General features: G+C 45.3%; 1 protein-coding gene across 17 annotated transcripts in view; it reads right to left on the bottom strand.

The window, feature by feature from the left end:
* Positions 1 to 12,929, bottom strand: part of LOC135219499 (GTPase Era, mitochondrial-like) — a 619,404-nt gene that overhangs the window by 531,493 nt on the left and 74,982 nt on the right. For 14 of the 17 annotated variants that reach the window (XR_010315451.1, XR_010315452.1, XR_010315454.1 and 11 more), the window contains one exon: positions 2,575 to 2,710. The exons of the other annotated variants lie outside the window; for them this stretch is intronic. The gene's annotated coding sequence lies outside the window, so the exon portion shown is untranslated. The remainder of the gene's footprint in view (positions 1 to 2,574; positions 2,711 to 12,929) is intronic. 17 annotated transcript variants of the gene reach the window in all.

Here is a 12,929-nt window from a genome sequence, read left to right as displayed (position 1 = left end):
AAAACCGAGCACTCGGAGGCCTTGGCTAGGCCAAGACCCCAACATAGCACCAGTCTTTGAAACAGACTTTAAAGAACCACAGAAGCGCAAACCGAAGCCTGTGCGCTCGATGGCTCCTGAAAAGGCAAGGCCCTGTAAGGTATGTGATTTGGTTCCCGAGCCCCAAGGCCAGGAAGAGCCAACAAGAGAACCCACTACCTCCACAAAAAAAGGCAGCCCCTTAGAAGCCCCATGAAGGAACTTCTGGGCGGGTTTGAAGCCACTTTATTTTTCCTGGACTGATGAGCTCGGAAGAAGAAGGGGAGAAGGCAGCAGAAGATGCATGAAGAGCAAGTTTAAGGAAGGTTCTCATCTCACAGGACTTCTTCCTCGAACTCCTCTCTGACTTTTTCTACAGGAGTGACCAGGACAGCTGCGGCAGGAGAACAAACATACAGCAGCAGCCTGGCTGACAATAAACACCGGAACATCAGTAACCGCAACAGGAACAATAAGGGCAGCTGTGGCAGGAGGCACAGCAGGAGCTGCCCCATGACTGTTCGTCAGGGAAACAGGAACAATCAAGACGGGGCACAGCAGGAGTAGATAGACTAAAGGTACAACAATGCAGTGCCACAGCATACAGTGCCAGAGTTGAAAATCCTAAAGGGAAGGAAAACCAATAATGACAATCCAGCCATCTAATGCTGTGCCTATGATGCTCACTGTCAACCTGAAGATAAAAGCAAAAATAATTAGTAGAGAAGGACCCCTCTCGCTCCAAGGGTAAAAGGCTAATTGCCCTATAACAAGGGAGGAGGCCCTTGTGAAGAGGTCGCCCAACTGGTAACCACCCCCTCCCCCACCCCAAGAAGAGGGCGAAGGAGAGACCATTCCTGAAGAATAGAATGCCATGGGAAAAATGCCAGGAGAGAGAAACGAGAACAAAGGGGTGGCTACTGAGGGTGCCGTCAGAAGCAATAAAAACTTCTGACAACACTTGGCAACCCTCCTCCAAACTTTCCTCCTGGCAAACTTTCCGACAGCCCATGCGGCAAGAGCAACACCTAAAAAAAGTCACAAAAGATATACTGTCGCACCCTTATAAGCAGAGGGCGTGATATACACACACTGGGGGAAGGCGGTCTGCAAGGTTATCACAAATTGTGGGTTTGTATATTAATAAATATCAAACACAGTATATTCAGTATATAACAAAGTAAGAAAAAAATAGATCCCACCAGGAAAATAGAGTTTAACAACAGTCAGGCAAGAGCTCTCGAAAACAAGTCTGCATTGCATGACAGCCGAAAGCAAACTGGAATGCTTATGTCCAGGCAGGCGGATATTCCTGCCTACCAGATGGTAGTTACTGCCTAAACACCCTCTTGAAGAATTTAGTGGCCATTTTCCAGCTTCGCTGAAAGTAATTCCTAATAGTATAAAGGACAGAGGGTTTGTATATTGTGTAGGAACAAATGAGTATGATAGGATGCTATGCATCAACTAATGAAGTATCTGAAGAAATAAAATATTAATTTTATTTTAAAATATTATCTGAAAGAGATGTGAGAACTGTTGGTGATATGAATACAACAATGAAGATATGGAGGATAGATGATAAAGGAGATAAGCGACTGCAAACAAAAATGAGATGCAATCTACATATGTATGTGTGTTACAAGTACTACTGTAGTTTGTTAATTGGAGATGTTCTTGTAAAATAAAAGGACATCCATACATACACTTGGATTTCCATATGAATAGGCTATATCTTCAGAATAATAATAACAAAAGTAACAGTAATAACTGGTACAAACACCAACCTAAAGGAGTGATAGAAATCGATCAAGCAAAGATCTCTGGGACTTTGGTATCAGAACAGATAGGGTGATATGTGCCAATAGACCAGAAATGACGTTGATTGACAAAATCAAGAAGAAAGTATCACTCACTGAAGTCACAATACCATGGGACACCAGAGTAGAAGAGAAAGAGAGAAAAGTTTTCAAGCATCAGCCTGAAAACAGAAATAGGAAGGATATGGGACATGCCAGTGGAAATTGTAACCATATTCATACGAACACTAGGCACGATCCCAAGATCCCTGAAAAGGAACCTGGAAAACTAGATTCTGAAGTAGCTCCAGGACTCATGCAGATGAGTGTGTTCCTAAAAACAGCACACACAGTGTGAAAAGTGATGAAATCATAAGGAGGCAGGATGCAACCCAGAACCCCACATATAAAAACCACCCAGTCAAATAGGATGACTGTGATAGACCAAAAAAAGCATATAAATAAAAATAATAAAATATAATAATTATAATAATGAAAACCATCATTCTCTGCAAAAGATAGTACAGAATCTCTATTTTTCCTGGAATTTTCATTCTCCTGCTGCAGAAGCTGAAAAAATACCAAATCAACCACATACGAACAGATTTTTTCAAACATAGTATAATGGCAGAACATCTTTTACCTTTTGAAAACTAAAGTACAACAAACTATATATAGAACCCCACACACTGAAGTAACAGTAATTCTGTATTTGAGCAATAAAAATCTTTGCTGACACTAGGGAATTGAAACTAACCGTCTGTTTTTATACTGAAATTTCTGGTCGAGAGCCATGAAAACCAGCAGTTTCTTTGGTAAACATATGGCTGAAGAACACGATTAATAATCCTCATTGTCTTCCTTTCAGTATTTTGATGAGAAAAACTCCATACCTGAAAATACAGGGCAATCCACGCATTAATGGAAATCCTCATAAAAGGAGGAGGTACCATTTACATGGTAAGAATATTTCAGAAATGTTAAATGACATTATACATTCAGTCATCCTTAATACCTAGTAGTAGTACATACAAAAATTTTAATTTGGTTACATAAATGTATTTTCTGGGCCCAGCCCGTGTCGCTTTGTGAAATATCCTTTTAGTTCATATTTCTAAGGTAAATATTGCTAACATTACCAGAGAAAAAGCCAAAATGGGATGTCAGAGCATTCTGACCCGCTCACCCTAAATAAAAAGAGGGTGTCGGTATGGTTTCTGGGGCGAGTGAAACCACTACCACGGGCCTCTTGTCATTTAGATCTCTCCTTCACAAAATCCCCCAGCTAGAGAGAGCTGGTACACAGCCCGTGCCAGCAACTACTACTACCAGCGCTCCCACGCCAACACCAGCGCCTCTAGCGGCCATCCTTTCTGTTAGCAGAATCTCGCACGCACGTGTTTTTCCTTGCTGTGTTATTTCGCTTTCGCTTTTTTGGATTACCATCGTGATGGAGCTCCAAGCTATTGCTGCAACTACTATGAGATTCAGGGCCTCTGTAACACGGTTTTTTCGCAATAACTTTTTATCTATGCATTTCATAAATATAACGTTTATTCAGAATACATATTATATCAACACATAAATTTTGAGTGTATTCTGCATTACGTAGGTTCAATAAATTTGGTACTTATAATGTAAAAGTGACCTTTTTTGAAGACGGGCCAACTTACTCAGAGAAAAGGTTTCGAACGCACTTGTTACGTAACTTATGACATCATTTCTTCCCTCTTTCTCGATGGATGATTGGCTATACGTAACGAAGGCTAAACCTCTAGCAACAATGACAAGCAAATTTAAATACAAGCAAAGCAGTACACCTTTATGAACTCTGGAACCTCTCCACTGATAATTGTCATAATAAACAAACCAACAAAATATGTTGATAAATACAAAAACACTTTGATTATTAGTCTAACTCCCAAAATAAGTTTCCAAAGAAATTAGTCTACTTTATAGGTCACAATCAGATTGACAAGATGTAGGGAATAGTTAGTAATTACCAAAAACATAGTAGACAAGCTTGATTTGATAACTGCTATATCCAATGTCAAGCAATTTTTATTTATTGGCTATCTACCTATTTACTGAAAAAAATAGCCGGTACCGTACTTTGGCTTTAAACCTTCACCAATAATTATCGTCAGAATGGTGACTTCATGAGGCTTCACCCACTTTCACCTCGTTATAATTCAGGATAACACTGAAGGCTACCATGGGCATTGTTGGGTTAGAAAAATTAACTTCTGGCTATAAAAACTAATTTCTCGAGTAGTTGTAAGAAGTGCTAAATGATCCTCAAGGATCCCAGCAGTTGGTCTAAACGTTTAATTCATGTATACTACTGCTATACTGTTGCGGCACTACTGCTACAGTAGTATTACTACGCTAGCGCTGATACCCACATCTATGTATAGTTCCGCCATTCATAAAGTCTTTGGGTTTGAGAGCCGATGGAATTTCTGTCTGGTGGATGGGCGGGGTAACATTTAGTCAAAAGGTGTTTGTTTACCTTGCTTACGTAATGAATGTTTTTCGACTCTTGGCTCGTAATCATTGGCCATGGCGTCGGCTAAATCATTTTTACTCTATAAAAATTAAAACTATCGGGTTTAGGTTATTGATAATGCTGACAAAATTTGTGTGGGGTTGTAAAATATACATATGTCAACTTTCAGCTACATCCAATGCTTTGACAAGGAGCAAAGTCCAAAAAACCGTGTTACAGAGACCCTGAATCTCATAGTAAGTTAAGTACTGCCTAAGTGTTTCACGTAATTTTAGCCAGTTAGGGCCCGTTTTACCACTTTTATTTAGGTTATATGACGGTGCCCTCTGCGACATGGCTACAGGCTCGCCTACCCGGCTCGCCTCGTGTAATTCTTATTCAGCTCCTTCGGTCTCCTATACCGTAGTAGCTGTTCTGTGCAGTATTTATGTTATGTTTTTTGTGTCGTGCAAGATTTTGCTTTAGATTTTGCTATTGATTTTATGGGAATCCAGCTCGGTTGAGCTCGTGCCTTATTACCTTAGCTCAGTGTTCATGCATGCATGTGCCTTTGTCTAGGTCTGTTAGACATTAGGACGTACGTCCTTCTCTTTTTAGTCCTACCACCCTGGACGTTGCCCTCCGTTCTTACGTACCGGCAGAGACCAGCTCCCGAGAGGTTAGGTGCCCTCCCTCCCGGGTCGGTTAGCCTATCCTCTCTAGGACTTTTCTTTCACTTTTACTTTTGATTCCCTTCCTTTCTATTATATTTTATATATTATGATGCATGTTTGAGACGGTTAGAGGTAGCCTAGGCTATCTCTTTCGTCGGGCCTATCCGTCCACGTGGTCCTACCACGTTCACGGTGGGCCAGGCGATCGCACTGAGCCACCGGCTCAGTCACCCCCTCCCTACCTCCCTTTCCCCTACGGGGGTCTGGGAGGCACGTACCGCTCGCTCACGTTGCCATGGCAACACCCGGGCTCACTCCTCTCCCCCTCTCTTCTCGGAGGGGATACGGGAGTTTCGTGTGGGAGAGGGTACCTTGAGACTGTCTTGTCATACCGTTCTCACCTTGGGTTCCACGGGGGGTCTGGGTGCGCTCGGGTCAGGCTGGCCATCTGGCTCGTCCGTACTCGGACCCCCTAGGGTCCCTTATCGCTCTCTCTCCTACCCCGGTCACCCCCCCTTCTTACCCACCGCGCCAGCAGCGGGCTCGGCTGGTTCCCCCAGCTTCATCATTGGGGGGTGACGGAGAAGAGCTCCGCTACATGATTCCTTTCCATTTGTCTTATTTTCTGGGCTCAGCTCGTGTCGGCCTATGAAATATCCTTAAGTTCATTATTTCTAGGTAAAATTATCCTAAAATTACCAGAGAAAAAATAAAATCAAGAAAATGTCAGTAAAACTGACTCGCTCACTCTATAAAAGAAGTGTCGGTATGGAAATAGGGGCGAGTGGGATCACTACCACGAGTCATTTACCATTTAGACCTTCCAACATAAAATCCCCACCTGAGAGAGCTGATACTAAAGGGTGATGCGACCGCTACTACTACTACCACTGACGCCACGCGGAGAGCAGCGCCCCTAGCGGTCATCCTTAATCATTAGCTCAACAACGCTAGTTGGATCTTTTTTCACTCGTGTTGTTTTCGCTTGGATTTTTCTCTATCTACGATGGAACGTGCTGCAATCGCTTCGGCTAAGTTAAGTGCCTCATAAGTAATAATTTTTGGTATTCCAGTCTTCCAGGGACCAGTATTTTCCGTTTTTTAGGTCATATACGGTCTCCCGGTTGACTCGTGGCGGCCTTGTGCCACCTCGTGTTGTTAAGATTTCCCAGTCTTCCATACTGGGACATCTTATGCTTATGGGCTCTATATTTACGTTCATCGTTTTATTACATCGCTTTTAGAGTTAGGACACAGCCCATCCCTTTTACCTTTTATCTCTTAGTTTAGTATTTAGGGCTATACTGTGTTTTTCTGGCCCAGCATCCCAGCTCTTGCTCTTCATCGGCTACTGCTGGCTCCGAGTAGTCGACTGTTCTTCGGATCAGTTCGCCTCCTCCTGGGCTTCTTTCTCTTTTACTCAAGTGTCTCTTCTATCTTTTACGATGTATTTATTATTATCAGTGTTATTTAGGGTGCTAGGCTAGCCTAGGTGCCTTGTGCCATGTGTTGGTACAGTCTGGTTCACGTGACCCTCTGTGGTTGTGTTGCTATCACGTCCTAGGCCACCTACGATCACGTGTCCCATTAGGCACCTTACCCTCCCCCTTCCCTCCCTACCGTGGTAGGGAGGGGTCTGGTAGTTCTCCTTGGTTGTCATGACAACCACTGTAGCCTTCCTCCCTCTCCCTCCGAGGGGGCCAGGAGTTCTATACCAGCTGGGGGCTAGGGCGACCACTTGTCTCGGGTACCGGGTTACCTCGCGGGTAGTAGTAGAGACGGGGGGGGGTAGGCCACCCCCCTCTCTCTCGTCCGCCGTGTTCACGCCGGGATTCCCCCCCCTGTTTTCCCCATTCCCAACCCTTCCCCTACCTTAACGGACGGAGCCCCCGCTGAAGCCGGGAGCCCCTTCGGTTATAGGTCCACCTGGCTCCGCCAGCGGGCGGGGTGGGATTTACTAGTGGTCTATATTGCTTGCCTATTATATCCTGGTTTTCGCTACCGGAGGAGAGCTCGCTCCTTACCCGGGCACTCCTCTAGTAGACGGAAAGAGTTATACCTCATTCTTTATGGATATACCCTTACTGATACGATGACTATTGGTTTTTAGTTTTATGTACTATCTCCGTCGTTCTCCGTCGTGAAGAGTGTAGGACCCACGCCCCGTGTGCCACTACCCACAACGGGATGATTGTTTGGCACCCTGAGGCATGCACCATCTGCTATGACCTCGTGAGTCAGCTTTTGGGTGGGGTAAGTTAACTCCTGGACATTTTTTCTTATCATCAATGATTTACCCTTAGTTTTAAGCTTCCTTAAACCGTATCTCCGCCGCTAGAAGCTTCATATCGCCTTCTCTTACAGGCTGCCGCCGTGAAGGAAGTCGCTCTAGCAACCCTGAAAGCTTGGGTAGGCGGCTTCGGGAAGAACGCCGCCAAGGGCCAGCCTTATGTGGTAGATAAGAAGCTGGCCATCCAGATCTTCCCCGGAGGCAAGGCGACGGGGTACGTGGACCCCATCTCGGCAGCTCCACTCATAGCTTCCATTCAGCAGGAGGTGCAGCAGGCGTTTGGGTCCGTCTCGACGCTGGAGCCGGTCCCAGATGTAGCTAACCTGGACCTTAATCTTGAGCCTATGGCGGTAGGTGCGGAGGATTTGTTGGTTGAGGTAGGTATGTCGGGCGCTCAAGGTCTACCCTTGTGCGCTCCTGGATCTTCTTCCCCTGTTCCTTCTTCTTCTTCATTTCAAGGCTTCACGGGATCTGAGATCCCTTCTCGTTCACCCGCTCTCTCTGTACCCCCGAAGGTGAAGGGACAGAGAGAACAGAAGACCCTCCATAAGACGACTTCTAAGAAGTCGTCGTCTTCTTCAGCTAGGAAGTCTACGACATCCTATGCCGATGCGGTGAAAGCGAAGCCTAGCTCTTCCCATTCAAAGAGCTCAAGAAGCAAGGCTTCTAAGGAGAAGGCTCGCGCTCCGGCCGAGCCAATGCCTTCTCCGGCATCTACCGGATCTACTCCGGTAACTCCTGTTGGGGTGGCGGGACCTAGCTCTTTTGATCCCACCACTTTCTCAGCGGGAGTGTTGCAACAAGTGGGAGAGATGGTTGGCTCTCTCGGTACTAAGTTTGAGCAAATGTTTGCTCAACTGTCCAGTACGATCAACCAATCTGGTCAGTCCATACAAGACCTCTCTAACCGAGTTAGGGAGCATGATGACCGCTTCGCTGGCCTCACTCAGGCCCCTCAGGCGAGCTCCCCTGTGGCAGGTACTGGTCTCCTACAGCTACCTCCTTATGAATCCCTACCAGCCTTCTCTATGGATAACCCCTGGAGAGTGGCAGCTTATGCCCCCTTCAAGGATGGCATGATTTCCATTCCGGAGTGTGGAACAAGAAGGATTGAGGACTTCGAGTTCTACCCTCCCGGACTGACTCAGCCTTTCATAGGGTATGCTAGGCTTACGGTAACTGCTCTCAATAGAGAGGATAAGATCTCTAGAGAGACTGTGCTGTATAGTAGGGATCACGCACAGAGGGAATGGGTTCACTGCCTGGAGGATTGGGATTGTACCAATACCAAACTCCAGGCATTCAAGAGCCCCTTCACTATCTTCGCTACGGAGGAGGAGGCTTCTCTTCCATTCGCTACTAAGATAGTAGAAGCGACTCTTCAAGCAGTCCTGAAAGACGAGCCCATGCCACAGTTGAGAGAGGCGGAATCAACATCTCCGCTTTTTCCGTCCTTCGGAGAATTGTGGGAGAACCTACCTGCCACTTTCTCAGTAGGTAAGCTGAAGCCAGACTGTGCGATGGATCAGTTTGGCGAGAAGCTCCCGAGACTGCCTGATAGCCTTATTCAGGCAGAATTCGATGCCCGCACAAGATTTGGGAGGTCTCTTAACTCCCTCATCATTACGGAGATGGCTGCCCTGTCCTATGCTACGGAACCGCTGTTTAAAATACTGGCTAAATCCCAGCTCCAGTCGGTTCAAGCCGATGCCTTTGACTTCTTCTCAGCCAGAAGGAACTGCCGAAAGCATGTTTTGCAGGAGGCAACTATTAGGCATGAGCCTAATAGACTTCTAGCTTCCAGCATGTGGGGTGCGGACCTCTTCCCAGAAGCCTCTGTGAACGAGGTGCATCACGAGGCTGCTAGGCTTAACCAGAGCCTTAGAGCCAGTGGGGCATCTCTTCCAAGAGGAAGCAAGAGAGCGCCCCTGCTGCTGGTAAGAAATTCAAGAAAACGGGTAGGAGATTCCAACCCTATCAAAAACAGCAACAACATCATTCGTCCAAGCCGTCCCAGTTACACAACAGGGACAGCCTTCGACTTCTAAGCAGACACAGCCCATTCTCCTGTTGTCTCCTCAGAATCAACCTTCGACCTCATACACCGTCTCGCCAGCTTTCAACTCGATGTATGAAAGCCAGGCCTACCCAACCTTCAACAGGTTTTCTAGGGGAAGCAGAGCGAGAGGTCACTTTCGCCAACGAGGCACAGGAAGAGCTGCAAGAGGCAAGCACTTCAGAGGAGGGCGCGGAGGTCAACCCGCTCAACAACAGTGAGGCTCCCCAGGTAGGAGGGAGGCTGTTCCTCTTCCGTCACAGGTGGGGGTTCAGCAAATGGGCACAGAGCATCGTGTCCAAAGGATTGGGTTGGAGTTGGATCAAAGATCCTCCTCCAAACAAATCATTCTATCAAATACCATCAAAGGAGTTGACAGATTATGCGGAGGAACTCCTTCAGAAAGGAGCTATTGTGAGAGTCAAGCATCTAAAATTTCAAGGTCGCTTATTCAGCGTGCCAAAGAAAGGCTCAACAAAAAGAAGGGTAATCTTAGACTTGTCAAAGCTAAACTCTTTCATTAGTTGCGACAAGTTCAAAATGCTCACCATCTCGCAGGTACGGACCTTACTTCCCCGTGGGGCCGTCACAACCTCTATCGATCTTACAGACGCATACTATCATATCCTTATAGCCAGACACTTCCGTCCATTCTTAGGCTTCAAACTAGGAAATCAGAAGTTCTCATTCAAAGTGATGCCCTTCGGTCTGAACGTAGCCCCCAGGGTATTCACGAAAATAGCAGAAGTGGTAGTTCAACAGTTGAGAACACAAGGGATAATGGTAGCAGCGTACCTCGACGATTGGTTGATCTGGGCACCAACGGTCGAGGAATGCCTCAAAGCCACGAAGAAGGTAGTACAATTTCTGGAACATCTGGGGTTCCAGATAAACAATACGAAATCCAGACTCCCTCCGGAGTCTCGTTTTCAGTGGCTAGGAATCCAATGGGATTTATCCTCCCACAATCTGTCAGTTCCAGTGGTCAAAAGGAAAGGAATAGCCAAGTCTGTGAGGCAATTTCTCAAAAGCAAACAAGCGTCAAGGAGAAACCAGGAAAGAATCCTAGGTTCCCTTCAGTTTGCCTCAGTGACAGACATCCTCCTGAAAGCAAGACTGAAAGATATAAACCGAGTTTGGCGATCAAGAGCAAACGTCAAATCTCGGGACAAGTTGTCAGTAATTCCACAGATCCTTCGCAATCAGCTCCGTCCATGGACAAAAGTGAAGAATCTTGCCAAATTGGTACCCCTTCAATATCCCCTTCCGGTGTTAACCATTCACACAGATGCCTCCCTGTCCGGTTGGGGGGGATATTCTCAATTCAAGCAAGTCCAGGGGACTTGGTCCGTTCAATTCCGCCAGCTCCACATAAACGTTCTGGAGGCAATGGCAGTATTTCTTACTCTGAAGAGACTCCTTCCCCCAAAGAAGTCTCATCTAAGACTAGTTTTGGACAGTGCAGTGGTAGTACATTGCATCAACAGAGGAGGGTCCAAATCCAAACACGTGAATCATGTCATAATAGCCATCTTTGCTCTAGCAGACAAGCACAAATGGCATCTATCTGCCACTCATTTGGCAGGGGTAAGAAATGTGATAGCGGACGCACTATCCCGGTCAGTCCCTCTGGAGTCAGAATGGTCCCTGGACGGCAGGTCATTCGAGTGGATATGCCAGAGAGTCCCAGGTCTCCAGGTAGCTCTCTTCGCCTCACAAGCGAACCACAAGCTCCCTTGCTATGTGGCCCCCAACCTGGACCCTCTGGCTTATGCCACAGACGCCCTGTCGTTGGACTGGAATCAATGGAAGAAAATCTACATTTTTCCTCCAGTGAATCTTCTTTTGAAAGTTCTGAGCAAGCTGAGGACTTTCAAGGGACTGGTAGCTCTGATCGCTACAGATTGGCCAAAAAGCAACTGGTATCCTCTGCTTCTGGAATTGGGTCTCCGACCTCAACGGATTCCCAATCCCAAGCTGTCGCCCAAATCAGTACAAATGAGGACTGTGTTCGCTTTCCTCAGGAATTCTTCAGACCCTAACTTTATGGACTTCATGAAGTTTGCGGCTAAAAAAGATGCTAACATTGATCCACAAAACATCCTCTTTCTGGAATCAGATAAAAGAGAGTCAACTATTAGACAAATTATGACTCAGCTGTTAAAAAGTTAGCATCCTTCCTGAAAGAATCAAACACTACAACCATGACAGTTAACTTAGCTATATCCTTTTTCAGATCCTTATTTGAAAAAGGTTTAGCAGCTAGCACAATTACTACTAATAAATCGGCTTTGAAGAAAATCTTTCAGTTGGGTTTTCAAATAGACTTAACGGAATCTTACTTTACATCTATTCCCAAAGCCTGTGCTAGACTTAGACCTTCTCAAAGGCCTACTTCAGTTTCATGGTTCTTGAATGATGTCCTCAAACTAGCCTCAGATACTGACAACTCGTCTTGCACATTCATAATGCTACTTAGGAAGACGTTATTTTTGTTAAGCCTGGCTTCAGGAGTCAGAATTTCAGAACTGTCGGCTCTATCCAGAGATGCGGGTCATGTAGAATTTCTCCCCTCAGGAGAAGTTCTACTTTCCCCGGATCGCAGTTTTTTAGCTAAAAACGAGGATCCTCTTGCAAGGTGGGCCCCTTGGAAAGTTATCCCACTTCCGCAAGATCCTTCTCTTTGCTCAGTATCAACTTTAAGAGCCTTTCTATCTCGTACATCCTCTAGATCCTCAGGTCCTCTCTTTACAAGAGAAAAAGGTGGCACTTTATCAGTGAAAGGAATCAGACAACAGATCCTTTACTTCATTAAACAAGCCAACCCTGAATCATTTCCTAAAGCACATGATATTAGAGGAGTAGCCACCTCAATTAATTATTTCCAACATATGAATTTTGAGGATCTTAAAAAGTATACTGGATGGAAATCACCGACAGTCTTTAAACGTCATTACCTGAAGTCCTTGGAATCTTTAAAATTTTCAGCAGTAGCAGCGGGAAACATTGTTTCTCCTGATACTGCACAGTAGTTGTAGTATAGATCCAGGTCTCCTTTCTACCTACCTCGTTCCTAACCATGCCTCACCCTATTGCCATGCTCTTCGTGATACTCTAGCCTTAGCCGCTAGGATCGTATTGGTGGAATGCCCCTTATTTTATGCTAGGGGCATCCACATTGTGTATATAATGTACTTCAGTGTTTCTACCCTTATTTTATGCTAGGGTAGAACACAATGAGTTTGTATATTTTGTAAATATTTAAATTAGTGAATCATTGTATATTGTTCTATTTACCATTACACTATTATGTATCACCATGTCTAGTATAAGCTAATTTTAAGTACTTTATGTTAATATGGTATGGTTACCCTACCATTGTTTAGTATAAGCTAGTTTTAAGTACTTTTGTTAGTATACTGTAATGAGTCTTGATTCACTTATATTATATCAGTCTTTTACTATTTCGTTTCATTTGTCCTTTTATTCCATCTTGTCTGTTTCTCTGGTACTATTTCATAGGCCGACACTAGCTGAGCCCAGAAAAGGGATTTTGACGTAGGAAAATCTATTTCTGGTGATTGGCTCGTGTCGCCCTATGAAA

This window comes from Macrobrachium nipponense, chromosome 1, assembly GCF_015104395.2.
Source record: "Macrobrachium nipponense isolate FS-2020 chromosome 1, ASM1510439v2, whole genome shotgun sequence".
In the NCBI taxonomy this organism is placed as follows: Eukaryota; Metazoa; Arthropoda; class Malacostraca; order Decapoda; family Palaemonidae; genus Macrobrachium; species Macrobrachium nipponense.
The sequence above is the reverse complement of the archived record's forward strand: the minus strand, read 5'-3'. Positions and strand labels throughout refer to the sequence as shown.